Genomic DNA, 25,964 nt, shown 5'->3' with positions numbered 1-25,964 from the left:
TAAAGAAACAACATTTGGTATTACTAGTATATTTTAGATAAGGTTTACAGCACAGTGGGTAGGGCATTTGCCTTGCAGGAGGCCAACCCTGATTTCAATTCCTCTGCCTGGCAAGCTACCCAGAGTATCTCGTCCACATAGCAAGAGCCTGGCAAGATACCCATGACGTATTCGATAGGCCAAAGCCAGTGACAACAAGTCTCACAATTTTGTGTAAGATGTTACTGGTTCCCGCTCAAGCAAATGGATGAACCGTGGGAGGACAGTGCTACAGTGCTATGATTGAAAAAATTGGTGGTTTCTTTCAATATGACAACACTTACTAGGATAAATTGTAGATGAATCGAGATGTGTTAAAACGTAAATAAAATGAGATGAAATAGTAAATGCACAGGTATCTTATTTGTACAAAATAAACAGTTGTTCTCAGTTTAAAACTGTAGAAGATAAAGAAAAACATATGCTCATTTGTGTCAAAATTTTACATTCTGTAAGAAAACGACAAAAACCAAATTAAGTGATCAAAAAACAAGCAAAAGCAACATATACTGGCAATTAATATGATAGGCCAAGGATGAATGGTTTTAAAATATTAGTGCTGTGAAATAAATCAGTATTGAGCTATTACCCTTGAATAGAAAAAATAAGCATAAACCATGATCACATAATCTCTATTGAAAGAAATGTAAATGACTAGTAAACACAAGAGCAATTTTCTTTTTTTTAATTTTTTTTTTTTGTTTTATTTTAGTAGTGAAACTCCATGAGGTACAGTTGTAGACTTACAGGTTGTTGTGCTTGGGTTTCAGTTATACAGTGATGGAGTGCCCATCCCACCACCAGCCCCATCCCCCATCTCACCTGCCTCTTTGGTAGGGCACTCCCTTTTGTTCTATCTCTCCTTTTGGGTGCTGTGGTCTGCAGAAGAGACATTGGTTTGCAATCCTTTTCGGTCCATAGACTACTTTCAGCAGGCAACTCCCGTCCTGGGCAGATCTTCCCAGCACCCTTTATTGGGTGCTCCCTTCTCTATCTGCGCTGCCTTTACCCCTAGACAGTGCAGCTGGCCTCTAAGCCATGGAGTGAACAACCTGGTATTTAACACAGCTGTTCTTGGGTGTTAGTCTCTTGTTTTGTTACTTTATGTCACCCAGATGCATGCGGTCTTTCTATGTCTATCCCTCTCTTTCTGACTCATTTCCCATAGCATTATATTTTCCATGAAGTACCATACAAGAGCAATTTTCAAGCTCACTAGTAGACAAAGAGCACAAATTAAAATGAGAAATTAAAATGTCCCCCCAAATTACAAATATTGAAACATCAGGTGCTATCTTTCCCTAGCTAAGGTGCTAGAAAAAAGACCTTTACAAGCTATTTTATTGAGAATTAAATCCTTTTAATAGCTAGGCAATATATAGCTTAAAGCAGTTTAATGTTCATTAAGTCACTGTCACTGTCACTGTCCTCCCGTTGTTCATTGATTTTCTTGAGCGGGCCCAGTCAGGTCTCCAGTGTGAGACTTTGTTGTAAGTTAGCTTTTGTGTGTGTAGATGGAAATTCAGGGATCAAACCCATAACCTCAGAAATGTAAGGCAAATATTTTACCACCGAGGCCTGTTTCCAACCACAGTGAATGGTTTTGCTTTTGTTTCTATAGTGCGAAGAACAGAAACCAAAGTTTCATAGATGCAGGCCAAGTTCTTTTGTCCTGAGCTACATATCCTTTCACAAGTAAGTTAGCTGTGAAGAATTGATCTTATGTAAACAATTAGAAAAGTAGACAAATAGATATAAATGTTCACATCAATGTCATCTTAGCAGTAAAACCTTACAATTATAAAATCTCAATAAACATTTTATAGTAATTGAAATTGATTATTTAAAAATCATACTTGTATAGAGACTAATATAAATGCATAATTGAAAGACTCCAAAGAAATGTACCTGCATTTTACTTGCATGTTTATTGTGGTTCTACTTTCTTCTTAATATAGTTATCCCATGAAAAATACAAATTTGGATTTCTATATGATATTTTTCAATTATTGTATTTTGAAAATTTTTGACATTGGTAGGGATGTGAAATAATTAAAGATGATCAATATATCCTAGAAATATAAAAATTCTAAGAAAAAGTATGCCATGCATGTATAAAATATATGCAGATAAATGATTTGGTTGAACCCCAGACTTTGCATAGGGGTTCAAGCACTTACCATGCACACTGTAAACCCAAATTAATGGCTGGCACCACCAGGAATGACCCTTGAGCACAGAGTCTGAAGTGCCAAGCACCACATACTAAGGCCAAAATACCCCACAAAAATAGAAATATAAATTATCACTTACTACCTTAAAATACAAATGTATTATAAAATCTATTATAAAATCCATAAAAGTTTTTAAATGTATCAAAATTTACAGATTGACAGGCCACACATAGCACTAATTGCAGACAATGGAATTAAATACTATTAGAAAACCATCTTCTTGGTCAAGAGCAGACTACCTATTAAATTTGGGGGTTTTCAAAAGTTATAGAGGAGTTAGCACCCTTAACGTCTATGTTACTCAAGAATCAGTTATATGTTTTTCTTTTCTTTTCTTCCTTGTATTTGTGGAGGGGAGCGCACCCAGATGTGCTCCGGGCTCACTTCAGACTCTGTATCCAGAGATCACCCTTGGCAGGCTCAGGGTTCTGGGGTTTGAACTCAGGTTAGCTGCATACAAGTTAAACACCCTCTACATGCTGCACTAGCTCTTTGGCCTATATGTTTCTTTTAGAAAATGACATGTGAATAAAACATTCTTAATCATCAAAAATCATTTCTAATAAAACATTTAATTAAAAAGATTAAAGCAGGCAAATACTGTTTTAATCCTTAAAGTAAATTTAAAAATCAGGATAATACTCGATAAAGCATAGAAACATAGCAAAAAATAGATGGTATAGATCTTATTTGCAAATTGGTAACTGTAACACATTGTCCTTTTCCATTTCAAGGATGAGATGAATCCATAGAGTAGATTTGTTCACGAACAATGCTATATTCTCTCCTGGATGCGTATTTAAAAATACTTGCCAATGTGCCTGTTTCTCAACGTTTTGAGTACAATAGCCCTCTTTGCTATTGTGAGATCTTTCTCTTGTTGTATTTTTACTTTATGTTCCAATTTTTTTATTTTTAATTTTTAAATTTTTATTAGTGAGACACCATGAGGTACGGTTGTAGACATAAGAATTTTTGTGCGTGGGTTTCATTTATACAATGATCAAATACCCATCCCTCCACCAGTGCCCATTTCCCACCACAAGGGATCCCAGTATGCCTCCCACCCCCCATCCCCTCATCCCACACTGACTCTGTGGGAGGGCATTCCCCTTTGTTCTCTGTCTCCTTTTAGGTGTTGTGGTTTGCAAAAGAGGCATTGAGTGGCAATCATGTTCGGTCTAGAGTCTACTTTCAGCATGCATCTCCCATCCTGGGAGGATCCTCCCAACACCCTTTATTTGGTGCTCCATTCTCTATCTGAGCTGCCTTTTCTGCTAGCCTGTGTGGTTGGTCTCCAAGCTATGAAGAAAAATTCCTGACACTAATCTCGGCCACTCTTGGGAGTTCGTCTCCTATTTTGTTATTTTATGTTCTCCGGGTGAATGCAATCTTGCTCTGTCTGTCCCTCTCTTTCTGACTCCTTTCGCTTAACATGACACTGTCCATGCAGTACCACTTCTATGTAAATTTCATGCTCTTCCTGCCTGAAGATGTCTCTCTGGCTTCCTGAAAGAACAGGGAGGGGAGAGGCAAAGTCCTGGTCCTAAGTAAACAGAGAAGGGGAAGAATTATCTAAAAAACATACCAAAAGAGGCATTGATTGGCAATCATGTTCGGTCTAGAGTCTACTTTCAGCATGCATCTCCCATCCTTGGAGGATCCTCCCAACACCCATTATTTGGTGATCCCTTTTCTATCAATAAAAAATAATAAAAAAAATTAAAAAAACACACAAAAACAATCAGTTTTGATTCATATGAAATATGGAAATTCTGAATTTCACGAGTAAGAGATTTCCCTTGGCTTCACTGAAAGGATTAAAAATTAAATTGCACAAAATAGCTTTGCAATGGCCCATCTCATGGTGATTCAATTAAAAAATAAATGAATAAAATTTAAATCTCTCATAAAGATTAAAACTGTCACACCAAATACATGCACCTTGATTTGAAACAGATAACTCACATTTGAAAAGAGAGAGAGAGAGAAGAACTAAAACAAAGTGAACAAAGCAAATGACTCCTTAGGAGGTCATATATATAGTAATTAAGGTGGGAGGAGCTGGTCCTGGAACATAAGAAAAGGTATTTATGATTCAAGGATTCACACCCAGAGATCTTATTGCAAAATTACGAAAATATATAAAACTATTTCACAATACCCACAACCATGTATGGTGAGACTGGAAATTTGATACCAATTATTTATTCACACAGATGTATTCATATGCCTATCATATGCACTAGGGAGATCAAGGGAAATCATTCTTAGCACTGACATTCTTGGAAACTGAAGTAGTAATCAGGTTTTTATGATTAAGTTGTTATGATTTCATAGGCAGTGTTTCTTTCCTGAACCAACCTTGAATGTCTTTAAAAGACCAAATACAGGAATATTAATTCACTTTTAATTTAATATATAATATGCTGAATTTACATGTTAAACAGAGATGGATGTCTTTTTTAATAGTCTATTAGGGACACTGTCCTTGACTTGTTTTATTAGGAACTGAATGTGGTACCCTATAATCTCTAATTCCATCCCTAGTCCTCGCTACTCTACTTCTACCAATCAAAACAAACTTCACTTTAGACCTAGTTGTCAGTAATCTCAACTAAACATGATAGTACAAAATAAGTCTGATCAAATACTTGTGTTATCCAGCAGTTGTTAAAGATGCTTACACAAGTGAACAGAATATTGAGAAAGAAACGAACACTCCAAATTGACGTTGAAGAAGGCAAAGAATACATGTTGTAAGTGACCATATAAAAGAAAGAAACTTAAAGTCAATTCCTTGGTAAGTTCTGGTAGTCTTGCAACCATGTTGCCCATGGGGTAATCAGCTAGCTAAGTCTTCCTTCACTTGGATGTTCCTTGTTCACATCCCTGATATCGCTCTTTTCCTCCTCAGAACCCATTCACAGTAAATCATGTGCTCACCAGATCTTGTTGTTTCAAGCTTTGTTTTCGCCAAATTTCAAATCCTTCCTTTTGCACTTATTGTCTCTTCTCCCATCATTTCAGACTTTTCTCGCAACATTTTTTCCTCAGTGAATACAACTTTCCTTCAAGGGAGTTGAATCTTGTTAGTTTTGAGAGTTTACTGGGATCATTTTCCTCTAGCCATACATGAAAGGTAGCAAAACACTTTTCAAGTTGTTCTGTTCCCAGCCAGTCAACTACACTTTCCTGGGAAAATTTGTTGGCAGTTTAGTCTCAGGTCTGTCAGAAACTGCACCCGTGTTCCTCCATTTCCACCAAAGTAGTTACTGGTACCAAGCAGACTTAGTGAAATATATGTTCCTGTTAACCCACTGGCACTTGGGATCCATGTGAACACTTTCCAACTGGCTTTTATGAACCGTGGTCATCCAGTTTGCTTTTCTGGTGGCATTCTGTTTCTCACTATTCCTCTCCGCAGCTAAGTGATGTGAAAATACCATCTTTAGTAAATTGTATGATTGAAAGCTCCAGAAGGAATGCCAGCCCTTTAAGCTCTCTCGGACTTATATGTAACGTGTTCTTTAGAACCTATCGTATTTTCGTATTTTTGTTTTGTTTATCAATTACGAAAAACATGTTAACGTAATTAAAAAACATCCACCAACTTTCCTATGATGATCACCAGCTGTCCACTTCTCTCCCTTTCCCGGTTTCCCTGCCATCCATTCCTCACCCCATTAACTCTCCTAAGACCATCTCTTTCTGCCACCACCTTCCAGGCTCAAGGTCAAGCGGTACCCACTGCTTTGGGAGTGGTGACCTAGTGTGCATGTTGTCTTAGTCCGGTACATCCCTCAATGCAGCCCCAACGACACTGATAACGTTGGTTCTTGTGTGAGATGCAGTTAACAGTGATGTTTATAGAAGGCTACAGGCACCCGGGACCATGGAAGACCACAGAGCAGCCCCTCAAGGTAATATAATTTGAGCTCCCCACTCTTCATCAGGCCCATGCAATTTCTCCTCTGATGGGCTTTAGAACCCTGGACCAAGTTTCTCTTTCTCAGAATCTTGTCTATTCCCCCTTTGTCCTCTCTATACCTTCCCATTCTTTCCCATGCCATCCTTCAAACACAAGCCCCTCCCAAAAACAACCACATTTGACAGCATCTCAAACTTCAGAAACTTTATTAGCAACCAATTGACTACGATGCATCTCTTCAATTGGTTAAAAAGGTATTAGAATTAATAAACTGTGTATGGCATTTCAGTGTTTGTCTAAGGCAACCAACTGGTACCTCAAGTGGAACCTATCATTCCAGCTACTCACATTACATAGCCATATTAGTGAGATGTCCATCTCTTTTTCACTCTCAATAAAGAACTGCACTTTCCCCAAAGAGGTGTGTTTGGCATCGTTCTCAAGCTCCTGCTGAGCCTTCCTTTTCATAGCCTCACGCTTTGGTCTCTGCTCTTTGGTGATGGGCTTTGACATGACTGGCTCGGGAACATTGGGCTTTCTCCAAGGAATCAGTTGTAAACAGAAGTCTTGGAGGTGAAACTGACTCTGATGTATGGGTGGTGAGAGCCGCTTCTTCACAGATACAGGTGAAGGCTCCCGATGTTGATAAGTGCCAGCTGCTGTCTTGTAGGGGGCAGGTGTAGAAGCTGCAGGGCGAAGAATACACTGGCTACTAGGGTTCTGCAAACCTGGTTGAGATGGGTTGGTTGAAATGGACTGAGCAGGTTTGGCAGAACCAGACAAAAATGCAGTGGTTGACCGGGAAGAATTGGCAGCAGTTGCTTGAGCTGCATTGGTAGAGCCAGGCTTGGCAGGGTAAGCTGCAGCAGGACGATGTGAGGCCACAGATTGTCGTCTGGAGAAACAGGTCGAGCTTGCGGCCTCTCCATGGTAAGAAAAGTCAAAGGTACCAATTTGACCTTCCCAGGAGGTGGCAGCTCAGACTGGGATGGAGATGAGCGTTTTTCAGCACTGTTACTTGGTTTCTGTACTTTGTTTTGACCTGAGTTTTCTCAAGGACTTTTCCATCCCGTGTAGCACCTAGCCATGGCTTGACAGCTGCGGGTGAATTGACATCTTTAGGCCTCTTTGAGCTACCCAGGACCTGGAAGGAAGAGATTCCAGGTTTTGGATCACTCTTCTTCCCCAGAGCATGAAAAACTTTGACAGAATCCAGCATCTGTATGCCTAGGTAGTGGCGGGACTTTTTAACAGCCTCTTGGCAAAGCGCAGGTTGATTTTTCTTGCGTGTCTTCTTGCCAGTGGTGGGCTTTTCTTCTGCCTTGATCTTGTTCCCTGGCTGCTTACACATCTTAGCTTTCTTAGAGTTTTCTCTGGTGTTTCTTATCTTCTCCTGCCCATGCCTCTTTGTCTTGCTGATGCTGCTGGAGGCAGCTTTGTGAGGTTTGCTGTTAGTTTTGGCTGTGGTCACAGGACACCTATCACTGACTGCAGCATTACGAACAATCTCTGCTCCTCATAGCAAGCATTCTTGGACTTCTGGCTGGATTTTGGCCTTTGTTTCTCCCTCAAGAGTTTCAGAAGCCTCCTTTTTGTTGTTCTGTTTTGCATTGGAGGTCCCCTTAGTGCCACTTGAATTTTCTTGCACCTGCTTCAGAGTGATGGTCTCAGTGGTGTTCATTACCTGAAGATCTTTTCATTGATCTAGGTCTACTGGGATCTGGTAGGTCTCCAGAGCTTTTGAAAACCCAGGTTTCATCTGATCAAAATTTATAACTTTTTGTTCCTGAGTTGGAGTTCGGTCAGCGACAGGTTACTTTGGGTTGGAGATATTATGGGAACTTTCCCAAGGTCAGGTGGTGGATTCCTCTCAAGTCTTTGAATCCTTCTACTGCAACATATGGGCAATTCGGAAATTTTTGTCAGACCAAATGTCTGACCTGAAGTTCGATGCCAGGGAAGTCTCCATTTCCAGGAAATTCATCACTAAAAAGGAACCGAGGAAGAAATCAGTCCCTGCAAAATGAGATATTCCCTGCACAATACTACTGCTGCAACAACTGTGCACCTACCATCAATAGACAAGGAATTGTTACTGGCTCTTCTACGGATCATGGCAAGGCCCTGTGCTAGAAGATTTTAGGTAACTGTTGTAGTTCTTACAGTTTGTCATGTGGTGCTGTTGTTTTTTGGATTTCTTTGTATTTGAATGAGTTTCTGTGTAAACTAACTTAAAAAATAAGAGACTTGGACAGAGGGATAGTCCATTTGGTAAGGCACTGGCCCTGCGAAGAACTGACCTCCATTTGATCTTTCATATCATGTATGATCTGCTAAGCACATTCAGCAGTGATCCCTAGCACAGACCCAGGAGTAATTCCTGAGCACTTCGTGCTATGACGCAGATTCAATGTCCTACAAACAAAAGATTTTTTTTAAAAAAATAAAGATTTTTAAACTAATAAGTTCCATACAGAGATTAGCATTGTAATATGTTTTACTCTCAATTTAGTCACTTTCATAGAAAAATAAAAAGACGTTAATATCATAGCATAAGAGTATGAATGAAGCACTCTTTCAGCATGATATTTGTGCTGAAGTGCAGATTCTAGATTTGATGATTTGAGATAGAATCTCTGAAACACAAGAATATTCAGAACCTTGCTGTTCATTAATGGAAGGGAAAGTTAAAGTGGTACCATTACAATAGGAGTTCTGAAACTTCTTAAGAAAATAACAAAATACTAGTTTAAAACATGTATTTTGCTTTTAGTGTCGTAATGATCGTCTGTACTTTCAATGCACGTACGCTAGCATCAGATGCATCCATCGAGGACCTGATGGTACAAGCGCGAATGATCAAGTACGACATCATTGGTCTGACCGAGACAAGAAGACATGAATCTCACCATGCCGTTTTCGACACTGGAGAAGAATTGTTCCTCGGAACATGCGATAAAAGTGGTGTTGGAGGCGTCGGTGTCCTTGTCAACACAAACTTGGCCAAGAGCATTGATTCATTTGAATGCCTAACAACCCGAATCGGACGTTTACATTTGAATAGATGTGGCTCACTGCCTGCAGTTTCTATCTTCGTTGTCTACGCACCAACATCTCATTATGATGAAAGAGAAATCGAGAAGTTCTACATGGAGCTAGAGAAGTTCTATAAAGAAGACCACACCTTCTACAAGATCATTGTGGGTGATTTTAATGCCAAGATAGGACCGAGAAGATCAGCTGAAGAACTTCACATCGGAACCCATGGCCTAGAATGGAACGAACAGGGTGAGAGACTGTCTGAGTTCATCATGTCGACCAAGACCATTCATGGTAACTCACAGTTCCAGAAGGCAGAATCTAAACGATGGACATGGGAGTCTCCCGGTGGACGATTCCACAACGAAATAGACCACATCATATTCAATCGACGGTTTTGCCTGACTGATGTCGCTGTTGTCCCAAAATTTCGAACGGGATCGCACCACCGTCTCCTTCGTGCAAAATTCTACATCACAGAGCAGGGAGAAAGGGCTGCAAAGTTCAAAAAGAGAAGTCCCAGAACGACCACCAACTGGGAACTCTTTGGTACTATTGCGGCAACATGGGAAGATGCCATTGTTGACAACATTGACGAGGAATACGATCGACTGGTTCAGCACCTCCATGAATGTGCGAGGAACGCCAAGAGAGAGATAGCCAAAAAAGTCGCCTATCTTCGAAAACTCTTGAGCTAATTCGCCAGCGTGGTTTGGCGCATGCCTCAGGCAACCGCAAGCTAATGTCCGAGCTTGCAAAGCAGTGCAGAGATGCGATCAAGGAAGACCTCAAAGAGAGAAGAGCAGAAGTACTGGTAGATGCGGCAGAAGCCGGGAAAAGTATTCGTAACGCCCGCCTGTCCTTCGCCAACTATAAGACCAAGATGACTGCCCTCCGACGTCCTGATGGATCCATCACATCCTCCAGAACGGCAATGGAGAAGATTATCCATGACTTCTACTCAAATCTCTTTGATAGCCATGTCCACTTGCCGACATACCAAATTCCACAGGATGGGTATGTCGTTCCCAACGTTCTCCCTTCCGAAATCCGACACGCCATTTCGTCAGTAAAGAAGCAAACAGCACCCGGCCCAGACAAGGTCAGACCTGAACACCTGAAGAACCTGCCGTCAGTACTCATCAATACACTGGCTCGGCTCTTCACTCGCTACCTGTCTGAATGCAAGGTTCCATCTCAATGGAAAACCAGCAGGACCGTACTATTGTTCAAGAAGGGAGACATCCATGACATTGGCAACTATCGCCCGATCTGCCTATTGTCTGTCATCTACAAGTTGTTCACTCGAGTCATCCTGAATAGGATTGGCAGAACACTAGATGAAGGACAACCATGTGAGCAAGCAGGGTTCCGCAAAGGATTCAGCACCATCGACCATATCCACACGATAACCAAACTCATTGAGGTTTCTCGGGAGTTCAAGATGCCGCTCTGCTTAACGTTCATTGATTTAAAGAAGGCCTTTGATTCTGTTGAGACGGAAGCGGTCATTGAAGCCCTAGCCAATCAGGGCATTCAAGCCCAATACATCAGGATCCTCCGTGAGCTGTATTGCGGATTCACTACCACGATCTCACCATTCTACAAAGAAGTGATCGTTGATGTCAAGAGAGGGGTGCGGCAGGGTGATACCATTTCACCAAAACTCTTCAGTGCCACCCTCGAGAACATCATGCGATGACTGGAATGGGAAGGAATGGGAGTGAAGATAGATGGTCAGCAACTACAACACCTCCGCTTTGCTGATGACATTGTTTTAATAACACCAAACATCAGCCAAGCAGCACAAATGCTGGCCGACTTTGACCGTGAGTGTGGAAAGGTAGGACTACAGCTGAATCTTACGAAGACAATGGTTATGAGAAACAGCCTTGTTCCTGACGCCCCATTCACTCTCAATGGAACGACCATCTCCGAATGCAACAGCTATGTGTACCTTGGTCGAGAGGTCAACATGACAAATGACCTGGCACCCGAGCTGCGCAGGAGGAAGAGAGCGGCTTGGAACGCCTTCAAGAACGTCGAAGAAATAGCTAAGAGGACGAAGAACCTCCGGCTCCGGGCACATCTCTTTGATTCCACTGTTCTTCCTGCATTAACATATGCCTCAGAGACCTGGGCCCTACGCAAACAAGATGAGAATGCCATTCAGGTCTCCCAAAGAAGAATAGAAAAAGCTGTGCTTGGAATATCACGTTTCACTCAAATGAGAGAACGAATCCGGAGTTCTGACATCCGTTGACGATCAAGGATCAGGGACGCTGTCTCATTTGCCAAGGTGTCGAAAATCAGAAGAGCTGGTCACGTAATGAGATTTAAAGACGACCGTTGGACTAGAGCTGTTACTGATTGGATTCCACGGGATGTCAAGAAACCGCGTGGCCGCCCACCTACCTGATGGTCAGACTTCTTTGTCAAGGTCATGAACGATCGGTTTGAGGCCCTCCATGTTCCCAGAGCGAATAGATGCCATTGGGCTACACTAGCACGCGACAGGGACAAATGGAGACGTTACTGGCGCCCGCTTGAGCAAATCGACGACTAACGGGAAGTTAAGTGATTTAAGTAAAGTCGTAATTCTGGAGGACTTCTGACATAGAACAGTGAAAATTGTGGCATTCCCTACCACAGAGGCTGGGTGGGATGGGGGTATGTGTGGTCGGCGGAATACTGGGATCCGTGGTGGTGGAGAATGGGCACTGGTGGAGGGATAGGTACTCCATCATTGTATAAATGAAATCCAAGCACAATAATTTGTAAGTCTACAACTGTGCCTCATGATGTTTAACTAATAAAAATTAAAAAGTAATTGAAATAACTAGGGAAAAAATGTGGCATTCTTTTGTGTGCTCCTGAACTTCATAATATGAAACCTAGTTGTCCATTATACTATCACATGTTCCAATGTCCATTAGGAGCTCTTATGTTGAGTGCGAAAATAACATGCTGTAAAATGAGTGAGGGGTGTAAACATGAACTTAGTTAACTTCATTTCATAAACTTAAAAATCTCAATGTATTTAAATACCACCTGTCTATGGACAGTTTTCCTCTTTTTGACCCCAATTTTTGTGTTTCTTTCCCTTCTCTCAGTTTAACTCCCCTTGATATCTCGATTCTGTGAGGGGTTGAGAAGACACAGAGAAGTGGATTCCAGAGGAGGAAGTTGGTGGTTGGTTATTTGGGGGCTGGACCTCCTTCAGAACAATAACCATTTCTCTAGATGAGTTTCTGTAAGCTTGGGGGGCAGAGCCATTTTGCTCTATGTATGACATGGAGTCATAGGACTGCAGGCCAGAAATGAGAGTTCCCAGAGTGCCTTGATGATTGTAATACACCTGGGTTCGTTCCTGTTAGGGAAGTGCCAGGCTTTGACTCTGATGTGGAACCTGAGATGGTGTTCTCTCAACAAGACTGGCAGAAAGTGATGGGTACACAGACACCGTGTTGTACGTGTCCAGTGTACTCTCACAGTGAGCTGCCTTAGACATGGAAGAGACAGCGGTGTCTTGGTCTAGGAAAGATACAGAAAAAGTATCCCATAGGAGACTTCTCTTCAGCCCTTCCTGCAATATACCATTCCAAAACACTCAGGTAAGAAGCAGCTGAGGTGGATATAAGAGACTGGTGAAACACTCCAGATAGCACTGTTGTGCTGAAATGTTGGTAAAGATAGGCACTACCCATCAGTGGTTGGAAAGAGGTGCCAGAGGCTGAGGGCAGGAGCCAAGCAGAACTACCAGCAGGAGCAGATATTCTGGAGTAGTTGCAGATACTTTCTGTTAGGGAAGCTGCATCATTCACCACGGGAAGGGAAAGCTGCAGAGTATGGGTAGTTCCCAATACAGAAGGATTTTGAAAATTTACTGTAAGGAACAAGAGGGTGATGAAAAAAATCTGTGAGACTTATAATCTCCTTCAACGCTGAGAGGAACAATCTGAACTTAAAATTTAAGTCATCGAGATGCTTCTAGTACCAACAGTCAACTGAGTTTCCAAAGTTCCAACAATTTAGGGTGATTCAAAGCTTGGAACCTTTTGGCAATTTGTGTATTTGGTATCGTGCTCCCAAAGTGAACACAGAACTGTAGAAGAACCAGGTGATCATGTCTGTTCTTGGATTTCTTGCTTACAGATAGTTTCTCCTTACCCTAGCAATGCCTGTAGCTTGTTCTCCTATTGACTCATATGTTATTTCTTATAAGGCAAGCTTTACTAAACTAGGAAGTCTAAGAGTGGGTGACATTCTCTGGACAAGAAGAAACCTGAGGGCCAGAAATGACAAAGAGACTTCATGTTTTCCAATAATTTTTATTGGGCATTTTAAGGAGTATAGTTTCGACCAATAACTGACAGTGATCTTGGGTTCTTTCTGGCTCTGCACTCTGGAGTGACCCCTTGTAACATTCAGAAGAGTGTATGCAGTAACAGAGATCCAATCAGATTGGCTGTGTACAAGGCAAGTGCCTTATCCCCTAGAGTACTATCTCTCTTCCCCTTATGAATTTCCAAGTTAGGGAACCTAAGCATGTGGACTTTTTTCCAGGACTCTGCATTGTCACTACAATGCAGAAATGGTTAGAAAGATACCTTCCATTAATATAGGCATTTGGAGTCTTTACAACTCTTACCATTGTAATCAACAGGTTTCCCTTTGACTTGTGCAATGAATATCTGTTAATTACGGTTCACTTATGACTTAATTTTGTTGATGCATAGAAGGTTACCCTGATTTTTGATCCACTTCAAAAATGACTACTTGAGTTTTTCCCAAGAAATGTTTTGGAAGGAAAACTTTATTTAAATTCTGTGTCTTAAATTGTTTATCTACAATGTAGTTACTAATAACTCTAAGAATAATTATGCATACATAAATATAATTTTTCCAAGTCATGTGGTTGACATAGGAGGAAGTATAAAGAAAACATCGTGAAAAATATGTATCACATAGCTGAAAAAGATGTATATAGATATCAATGAAATCTGGACTCTGTAGCAAGCAGCATAGTACAGTAAGTTATGGAGAGCAGACCCAAGAGTAAACCCTTAATAACTGTGGATGTGGTCTCAAACAAAACCAAATAAAACAGTCCAATAAGGTAATTAATAAATTGTTCCACATATACAATATGAAGAGTGTATTCTATTTTTGAAAAACTGCTAGCCAAAAAAAGGAATAGAAGTTGATTTTTGAGTGTACAACTTACCAGTCCATTAAAGAGAAAGGATTTAGCAGTAACTACATAATGAAAAGAAAATAGGAATAAACGTGATTGTATTTATAGGTAAGAAATGTTTTAAATGAGTAAAATAGAGAAACTTTGTAATTACTAAAATTATTCTCATCAATACCTCTGAATATTAAACACCAAACAACACGTTTTAAACATAGCATATGATTTCAGTTTATCACACAAACAACAGAAAAGACCATATAAAAAATGATCAGAAAATATTGAAATTTACTTTCAAAACCTGGAGTAGAATTAACTTTATTAACCTGGAAAACGTTCTTCTCAATGTTTAATAAATGAGCACCAAAATCCCATTAAATGTTTTTAATGTAGGAACAATCAAAAGTAAAAAATATGACAAAAATGTGTAATTCTACATGTGAGACTTGATTTTCCTATTTCCTCTTAGGACCTAAAGCAGAAGTTGACTATTATCAAACTACTCTCATGTTAGGTAGAAAAAATCATATGAAATAATATTTGTAAAGATGACAAGCAGCTTAAACCTGGAATGTAATTACCACACAAATGAATCAAATCTCCTGAATCAAGTTAGAAAATACCATTTTTTAAATTTCAACAGGCAAGCGTACATGTACTTAAAAACCAGAACGTCATAAAACATTGAAGATTCTATTTCTTCCACCCACCTAGATAACCACTATTAGCTATTTATGGGATTCATCATTTCTGATGCATGTTTATATTCCAAATTGTCAAGTACCAAGTACTGTGTTCATAGAGATAATAAGGAAAAAAGTCACCAAGGATACCTTTCTGATATACTGGTTTTCCTACTGGTGCCCTACTCAAGGAACAGAATACTTTCTAGTCCTGGCATTTATTGAAGTAAATTGCTTTGACTTGCTCTCAGTGTATTTACCTCAGCATATTTAACATATATTCTTTCTTTTTTGATTTTAAATCCTTGGTTTTCTTCAACATTCAATCCAGACGGTTTCCCCTTCCGTGATAATTGCCGTCCATATTCTTTCATTCTTTCTTTCCTATTTTATTCTCCCTCATATCGTCTTGGTTTCGATTGGTCAATGTTTGATGAAAGTGATCCCAAACTTTCTTACCTTTGAGGGCTTGCCTCCCTATCGCTCAGCACTCCACACCTTCCCCATGCCCCAATTTTTCTTATTACCTGGTTTAAATAGAAAATTCAAAGATAAATGATTATTACTGTGTAATAGCACTATATTTAAAATACTGAGGTATAAATACATGAGGAGAGACCATTACAGAGCAAACATGCGAGTATATTTCAGCAGGATTCCACAGCATCTACATTTTCTTTTTCTGTAAAAATACTCTCTCTGATTTGCTTTTTTCAAAGGATATTATGTAAAATACACGATTAAAAGTAAAAAGAAACACAGAGAATCAACACAAATATATGTTTGTATTTGAGCTCATAAATATGTCTAAAATATAAAGTAATCAATGAGGAAAAACCGTTTGTATGTGAGAGAAAGAAAGCCAATGTCTAAAATCACACAGCAAATGTCAAACTCAACTAAAATGAGGCTTATAAAATTCAACTTGAATACTTTCTTTCACTAGTACATGTTGTTTTTACTAGACTGCTAAGCTTAGGGATGCTAAATCTAATGAAAAGCTTTGAAAAGTATTATTCCTTAACTGACATGGTCAGAGAAGAGGAAATACCGATGAAAGGTAGACGAGAAGAGGAGACAGTATGAGAGTAAGTCAGTAAACTGCAGCGGCTTAAGACCACAAGTGTCCAGTACAGATGACTGGTCAATGGTGATTGGTCATTGGTTACTGGTCACTTGCCAGGATGATTCAAATTTTTTTACAAACAACCGCATGGGAACCCCAAGGTTCTACCGGTTGGTAGTTGGTTTGGTGGGAGAATGATGTCATAAAGTAGGCAGTTGAAAGGTAGAGGCTATCCAATCAGGAGGTCCGATTCCCAAGAAGAAGACCGGATTGGATAAGAGAGAGGGGTAGAATGAAGCAGGCTAGGGAGATGGAATCCTACAAAACAGTTATAACAGTTTCAAATTCCTCAGACTATTGTGTTAGAAAACTACTCCCATTATACTCAAGAGCTTACATATTTCTTTAATAAATCAAGAAAATTACTAAATAATCATTTTTATTGCACTGTTAAAGAAACAACATTCGGTATTCCTAGTAATTTTATATAACGTTTACATCCAGCGGGTAGGGCATTTGCCTTGCAGGAGGCCAACCCTGATTCCGATTCCTCTGCCCGGCAAGATACCCAGAATATCTTGCCCTCATAGCAAAAGCCTGGCAAGCTACCCATGACGTATTCAATAGGCCAAAACCAGTAACAACAAGTCTCACAATCTGTTGTAAGAAGTTACTGGTGCTCACTCGAGCAAATGGACGAACCACGGGAGGATAGTGCTACAGTGCTATGATTGAAAATAATGATGGTTTCTTTCAATATGACAACACTTACTATGAAAAATTGTAGATGAATCGAGATGTGTTAAAATGTAAAAATAAGGAGAAGAAATTGTAAATGCACAAGTATCTTATTTTACAAAACAAACAGTTGTTCTCAATCTAAAACTGTAGAATATAAAGAAAAACATATGCTCATTTGTGTGAAAATCTTACAATCTGAAAGAAAAGATAAAAAGTAAATTAAGTGATCAAAAAACAAGCAAAACAAACAACTAATGGCAATTAATATGATAGGCAAATGATGAATGTTTTTAATAAATTACTGCTGTGAAATAAATCAATATTTAGCTCTTAAACTTGTATAGAAAAAATAAGCATAAACCATGATCATATAATCTCTATTGAAAGAAGTGTAAATTCCTCGTAAACACAAGAGCAATTTTCAAGCTCAGTAGTAGACAAAGAGCACAAAATAAAACGACAAATTAAAATGTGTCCCCAAATTACAAACATTTAAAAATCAGGTAACATCTTTTCCTAGCAAAGATGCTAAAAATAAACCTTTTCAAGTTATTTTATTGAGAATTAAATCTGTATAATAGTACGGCAATATGTACTTGGGTTTAAGCAGTTTAATATTCTTTAAGTAAATTAGCTTTTGTGAGCGTATATGGAAATTCAGGGATCAAACCCATAACTTCACAAATGTGAGGCAAATATTTTACCACTGAGATATATTTTCAACCATAGTTAGTGATTTTGGTTTTTTTTCTATAGTGTGAGGAATAGAACCCAAAATTTCATACTTGCAAGCCAAGAGCTTTAGCCCTGAGCTACATACCCAGTCATAAGTAAGTTAGCTTTTTTTTTTTTCTTTTTGGGTCACACCTCGCGATGCACAGGGATTACTCCTGGCTGTGCACTCAGGAATTACCCCTTGCGGTGCTCAGGGAAGCATATGGTATGCTGGGAATTGAACCCAGGTCGGCCGCTTGCAAGATAAACATCCTACCAGCTGTGCTATGGCTCGAGCCCTAGTAAGTTACCTTTTAATATCAGATGTTAAGTAAACAATCAGAAAAGTAGACAAATAGATATATATGTTCACAACAATATCATCTTAGCAATAAAACATTGCAATTATAATAAACTCAATAAAATGTTATAGTATCTGAGATTTATTTTTCAAAGATCATACTTGTATATATACAAATATAAATACATAATTGAAAGACTCCAAAGAAATGTACCTTCATTTTACTTGTATGTTTATTGTGGTTCTATTTTCTCCTTAATATAGTTATCCCATGAACAATACAAATTTGGACCTCTATATGATTTTTTGTCAATAATTATATTTTGAAACTTTTTTGGAGGTTGGTATTGATGTAAAATAATTAAAAACGATCAATATATCCTAGAAATACAAAAAATCTAAGACAAAGTATGCCATGCATGCATAAAATATATGCAGATAAATTATTTGATTGGCCCCCTGGAATTAGTAGAGGGGTTAAAGCACTTACCATGAACACAGTCAACTGAACTTAATGGCTGGCATCACCAGGAATGACACTTGAGCACAGAGTCAGAAGTCCCAAGCACCACATACTATGGCCCAAATACCCCACAAAAACAGAAATACAATTTATCACTTATTACTCTAAAATACAAATTCATTATAAAGTCCATTATAAAATCCATTATAATTTTTTAAATGTATCAAAATTTACAGACTTACAGGCCACAAATAGCATTACATGCAGACAATGTGAGTAAATATTATTAAAAAACCATCTTCTTGGTCAACAGCAGACTATCTCTTAAATTTGGGGGTTTTCAAATGTTATACAGCAGTTGGCCCCCTTAACCTCTATGTTACTCAAGAAACAGTTATATGTTTTTCTTTTCTTTTCTTCCTTTTTTGTGGGAGGGTAACACACCCAGATTTGCTCTGGGGTCACTTCTAACTCTATCCAGAGATCACTCCTGGCAGGGACAGTGATCTGGGGACTAAGCTCAGGTTAGCTGCATACAAGGTAAACACCCTCTACATACTGCACTAGCTCTTTGGCCTATATGTTTCCTTTTAATAAAGACATGTTAATAAAACTTTTTTAATAATTAAAAATCATTTGCAAATTCTGTTGAAGAAGTCAAAGAATACATGTTGTAAGTGACCATATAAAAGAAAGAAAATTAAAGTAAATTCCTTGGTAAGTTCTGGTAGTCTTGGAACCATGTTGCCCATCGGGTAATCAGCTAGCTAAGTCTTCCTTAACTTGGATGTTCCTTGTTCACATTCCTGATATCACTCCTATCCTCCTCAGATCCCATTCCCAGTAAAACGTGTGCTCACCAGATCTTGTGGTTTCAAGCTTTGTTTTCAGAGGAACCCAAATTTCATGTCCTTCCTTTTGAACTTATTTTCTCTTTTCCCATCATTTCAGACTTTTCTCCCAGCATTTTTTCCTCACTGAATACAACTGTCCTTGAAGGGAGTTGAAGCTTGTTAGTTTTGAGAGATGACTGGGATCATTTTCCTCTAGCCATACATGAAAGGTAGCAAAACACTTTTCAAGTTTTTCTGTTCACAGCCATTAAACAACCCTTTCCTGGGAAAATTCATTAGCAGTTTAGACTCACGTCTGTCAGAAACTGCATTTGTTTTCTTCCATTTCCACCAAAGTAGTTACTGGTACCAAGCAGACTTAGTGAAATATATGTTCCTGTTAATACACTTGCACTTGGGATACATGTGAACACATTTCATGAACACATTTCACCTGGCATTTATGAAAGGTGGTCATCCAGTTTGCTTTTCTGGTGGCATTCTGTTTCTCACTATTCCTCTCCACAGCTAAGTGATGTGAAAATACCATCTTTAGTAATTGGTATGATTGAAAGCTCCAGAAGGAATGCCAGCCCTTTCAGCTCTCTCGGTCTTATATGTAACCTCTTCTTTGGAACCTATCATATTTTCGTATTTTTGTTTTGCTTATCATTTACGAAAAACATGTTAAAGTATTTAGAAAACATCTACCAAATCTCCCATGCTGATCACCAGCTGTCCAGTTCCCTACCCTTCCCGGTTTCCTTCCCATCCATCCATCACTACATTAACTCTCCTAGTACCATCTCTTTCCGCCACCAACTTCCAGGCTCAAGGTCAAGCGGTACCAACCCCAAGATTCTACCAGTTGGTGGTTGGTTGGGTGGGAGAATGATGTCATAAAGTAGGCAGTTGAAAGGTAGAGGCTAGCCAATCAGGAGGTCAGATTCCCAAGAAGAAGACTGGATTGGATAGAGAGAGAGGTAGAATGAAGCAGGCTAGGGAGATGGAATCCTACAGGACAGTTATAACAGTTTCACCTTCCTCAGACTCTTATGTTAGAAAAATACTCCCATTATACTCAAGAGCTTACACATTTCATTAACAAATCAAGAAAATTACTAAATAAACATTTATATTGCATTGTTCACCAACATCATTAGGTCTTATTATTAGTATATTTTATATAACTCTTGCAGCACAGTGGGTAGGGCAGGAGGCCAACCCATAGTTTCATACACGCAAGTCAAGTGCTTTAGCCCTGAGCCACAAAATCAGTCATCGTTAAGTTAGCTGTTAACTACTGATCTTAAATAAACAATCAGAAAATTAGACAAATAGATAAAAATGTTCACATCAATATAGACTTAGCAGTAAATCATTACAATTATGAAAAACACCAAAATTTTATTGTCACTGAAATTTATTTTTTAAAAATCATGCTTGTATATGGACTAATGTAAATACATAATTGAAAGACTATTGTAAAATCCATTATAAATTTTTAAATGTATCAAATTTACAGGTTTATAGACCACACTATCTTCGTTGTCTACGCACCAACATCTCATTATGATGAAAGAGAAATCGAGAAGTTCTACATGGAGCTAGAGGAGTTCTATAATGAAGACCACACCTTCTACAAGATCATTGTGGGTGATTTTAATGCCAAGATCGGACCGAGAAGATCAGCTGAAGAACTTCACATCGGGACCCATGGCCTAGAATGGAACAAACAGGGTGAGAGACTGTCTGAGTTCATCATGTTGACCAAGACCATTCATGGTAACTCACAGTTCCAGAAGGCAGAATCTAAATGATGGACATGGGAGTCTCCCGGTGGACGATTCCACAACGAAATAGACCACATCATATTCAATCAATGGTTTTGCCTGACTGAAGTTGCTGTTGTCCCAAAATTTCGAACGGGATCGGACCACCGTCTCCTTCATGCAAAATTCTACTTCACAGAGCGGGGAGAAAGGGCTGCAAAATTCAAAAAGAGATCTCCCAGAATGACCACCAACTGGGAACTCTTTGCTACTATTGCGGCAACATGGGAAGATGCCATTGTTGACAACATTGACGAGGAATACAATCCACTGGTTCAGCAACTCCATGAATGTGCGAGGAACGCCAAGAGAGAGATAGCCACAAAAAATCGCCTATCTTCGAAAACTCTTGAGCTAATTCGCCAGCATGGTTTGGCGCATGCCTCAGGCAACCACAAGCTAATGTCCAAGCTCGCAAAGCAGTGCAGAGATGCGAACAAGGAAGACCTCAAAGAGAGAAGAGCAGAAGTACTGGTAGATGCGGCAGAAGCCGGGAAAAGTATTCGTAACGCCCACCTGTCCTTCGCCAACTATAAGACCAAGTTGACTGCCCTCCGACGTCCTGATGGATCAATCAGATCCTCCAGAATGGCAATGTAGAAGATTATCCATGACTTCTACTCAAATCTCTTCCATAGCCATGTCCACTTGCCGACATACCAAATTCCACAGGATGGATATGTTTTTCCCAACGTTCTCCCTTCCGAAATCCGACACGCCATTTTGTCGGTAAAGAAACAAACAGCACCTGGGCCAGACAAGGTCAGACCTGAACACCTGAAGAACCTGCCATCAGTACTCATCAATACACTGGCTTGGCTCTTCACTTGCTACCTGTCTGAATGCAAGGTTCCGTCCCAATGGAAAACCAGCAGGACCGTCCTACTGTTCAAGAAGGGAGACATCCATGACATTGGCAACTATCGCCCGATCTGCCTATTGTCTGTCATCTACAAGTTGTTCACTCGAGTCATCCTAAATAGGATTGGCAGAACACTAGATGAAGGACAACCATACGAGCAAGCCGGGTTCCGCAAAGGATTCAGCACCATCGACCATATCCACAAGATAACCAAGCTCATTGAGGTTTCTCGGGAGTTCAAGATGCCGTTCTGTTTAACGTTCATTGATTTAAAATGGCTTTTGATTCTGTTGAGACGGAAGCAGTCATTGAAGCCCTAGCCAATCAGGGCATTCAAGCCCAATACTTCAGCATCCTCCGTGAGCTGTATTGCGGATTCACTACCAGGATCTCACCATTCTACAAAGAAGTAATCGTTGATGTCAAGAGAGGGGTGTGGCAGGGTGATACCATTTCACCGAAATTCTTCAGTCCTACCCTTGAGAACATCATGCGACGACTGGAATGGGAAGGAATGGGAGTGAAGATAGATGGTCGATAATTTGTATTTTAAAAAACCATCTTCTTGGCCAATAGCAGACTATCTCTTAAATTTGACGATTTTCAAAAGTTATATAGGAGTTAGCACTCTTATTCTCTATGTTACTCAAGAATCATTTATATGTTTTTCTTTTCTTTTCTTCCTTTTTTGTGGGGAGGGGTGTGCACCTAGATGTGCTCCGGGCTCACTTCCCACTCTGTATCCAGAGATCACTCCTGGTATGCTCAGGGTTCTGGGGACTGAGCTCAGGTTAGCTGCATACAAGGTACACACCCTCTACATACTGCAATAGCTGTTTGGACTATATGTTTGTTTTTTAAAATGACATTTTAATAAAACATTTTTAATAATTTTAAAAATATTTCAATAAAACATTAATTAAAATGATTAATGTAGGCAAATACTGTTTTAATTATTAAAGTAAATTTAAAAATTAGAATCATACTTGGCAAAGCATAGAAACACAGCAAAAAGTAGATGGTATATATCTTATTTGAAAATTTGTAACTGTAACACATTGTCATTTTCCATTTCGAGGATGAGATGAATCCATACAGTAGATTTGTTCCCTCACAATGCTACATTCTCTCCTGGATGCTTATTTAAAAATACTTGCCAATGTTCCCGTTTCCAAATGTTTTGAGTACTACAGTCCTGTTTGCTATTGTTAGACCTTTCTCTTGTTTTATTTTGTTTTGTTTTGTTTTATTAAACACCATGAGTTACAGTTGTGGACTTAAAAGTTGTGTGCTTGGGTTTCAGTTATACAATGATTGAGTACCCACCCCAACACCAGAGCCCATTCTTCACCCCTATGTTTCCCAGTATCCCTCACACCTCCTATCCCCCATCTTCTCAGCAACCTTTTTTTGGTGCTCCCTTCTCTATCTGAGCTGCCTTTACCCCTAGAGTGTGAGGCTGGTACCTAAGACATGGAGTGAAGAACCTGGTATTTATCACAGCTGTTCTTGTTGTTATTCTCTTAGTTTGCTACTTTATGTTATCCAGTTGAATGCAGTCTTTCTATATGTGTCCCTCTCTTTCTGACTCATTTCGCTTAGCATAATATTTTCCATACAGTACCACTTGTAAGTAAATTTCATGACTTCATTTTTTTCTAACTGCTACATAGTACTCCACTGTGTAGATGTACCAACGTTTCTGTAACCAGTCATCTATTCTCAGGCAATCGGGTTTTTTCCATATTCTAGCTATTGTAAATAGTACTGCAATGAAAAAATAAGTGCAGGGGTCACTTCGACTATACTTTTTTGCTTCTCCGAGGTATATTCTCAGGAGTGGTATTGCTGGGTCAAATGGGAGCTCAAATTCTAATTTTTTGAGAATCATCTCTACTATTTTCCGAAAGGGTTGGGCCAGTCGGCATTACCACCAGCAGTGAAAGAGGGTCCCTTTGTCGCCACATCATGCCAACAAAGGTTGCCTTTGTTTTTTTGAATGTGGGCCAGTGTCTGTGGTGTGAAATGATATCTCATTGTTGTTTTGATCCGCATCTCCCTGATGATTAAAGATGTAGAGCATTTTCTCATGTGCCTTTTAGCCATTCGGATTTCTTCTTTGATTAAGTCTCTGTTCATTTCGTTGCCCCATTTTTTGTTGGGGTTGGATGTTTTCTTCTTGTGGAGTTCAATCAGTACTTTGTATATATTTGATATCAACCCCTTCTCAGATGTGTATTTGGAGAATATCCTTCCTCATTCTGTAGACTCTCTCTGTATTTTAGTCATTGTTTCTTTTGAGGCACACAAGCTTCTTAGTTTAAGATATTCCCACTTGCTTGACCAGTGACGTGACATCCTTGAAGATAACATTAGCTTCAGTGTCATGGAGGATTTTGCCAACTTTGTCTTCAATGTACCTTATGGGTTCCGGTCTGATGTTTAGGTCTTTGATCCATTTTCATCTTACTTTTGTACATTGTGTTAGGCAGAGATCGAAGCCCAGTAGTTTGCACGTAGTCGTCCAGTTTTGCCAGCACCAATTGTTAAAAAGACTTTCCTTACTCCACTTCGCATTTCTTGCCCCTTTTTCAAAGATTAGATGGTCATATGTTTGAGGGGAGATGTCAGTATATTCAACCCCGTTCCATAGCTCTGCAGCTCTACCTTTGTTCCAGTATCCTTAATCTCTTTTGCTTGCCTAATTGCTATTGCTAGTATTTCCAGTACTATGTTCAACAGCAGTTGAGAGAGTCGGAATCCTTAGTTCGTTCCTGATCTTAGGTGGAACACTCTCAGATTTTCCCCATTGAGGATGATGCTTGCTGTATGCTTGTGGTAGCTGGCTTTAACTATATAGGGTTAAGTCCCCTCTATCCCCAATTTGGCGAGGGTTTTCATCATAAACGGATGCTGGATCTTCTCAATTGCTTTCTCTACATCTATTGATATGATCATATGATTTTTATCTTTTGTTGATATGATGGATTATGTTGATTGATTTCCGAATGTTAAACCATCCTTGCATCCCCGGGATGAATCCCACTTGGTCATGGTGTATGATCTTTTTGATGAGCTGTTGAGTTCTCTTTCCTAGTATTTTGTTCAGAATTTTCTCCTCCGTGTTCTTCAGTGATATCGGCCTGTAGTTTTCTTCTCTCGTGGTGTCTTTGTTTCCATTTGGTATTAGAGAGATATGGGATTCATAGAAACTATTTGGTAGAGTTTTTTTTTCAATTTCCTGGAAAAGTTTGAGAAGGACGGGCAGTAGATCCTCTTTAAATGTTTGGAAAAATTCGGTAGTGAATCCATCTGGACCTGGGCTTTTGTTTTTGGGAAGAATTTTGATGACAGTTTCAATTTCATTTTTATGACTAGGTCTATTCACGTATTTTATATCCTCTTGACTCATTTTTGGGAGATTACAGGAATCCAGGAATTAATACATTTCTTCTAACTTCTCATTTTTCTTGGCATACAGACTTTCAAAGTAGTCTCTGATGATCTTTTGAATTTCTTTGGTTTCCATTGTGATATCTCCATTTTTATTTCTGATTCGGTTTATTAGTTTTCTCTCTCTCTGTTTCTTTGTGAGTGTTGCTAGTGGTTTATCTATCTTGTTTATTTTCTCAAAGAACCAGCTCTTGGTTTCATCGATCTTTCGGATTGTTTCTTAGGTTTCCATGTCGTTGATTTCTGCTCTAAGTTTTATGATCTCTGTCCTTCTGTCCGATTTAGGCTCCTTTTCTTGATCCTTTTCTAAGATCTTGAGCTGTGAAATAAGTTGCTTATGTGCATCTTTTCTTCCGTCCATAGATATGCTTGCAGAGCTATGAATTTTCCCCTTAATAGGGCTTTAGCTGCATTCCATAAGCTCTGGTAGTTCGTGTCTTCGTTCTCATTTGTTTCCAGGTATCTTTTGATTTCTTCCTTGACGTCCTTCTTGACCCACACATTGTTCAGCAGTGACTTGGTTATTTTCCAGGTGTTCGATTTGGTTGTCCGTGTCTGTATGTGATTCACATCTATCCT

Source organism: Sorex fumeus, unplaced genomic scaffold (assembly GCF_029834395.1).
Source record: "Sorex fumeus unplaced genomic scaffold, SorFum_2.1 ptg000054l, whole genome shotgun sequence".
Taxonomy (NCBI): Eukaryota; Metazoa; Chordata; class Mammalia; order Eulipotyphla; family Soricidae; genus Sorex; species Sorex fumeus.
Note: the sequence above shows the minus strand (reverse complement) of the source record.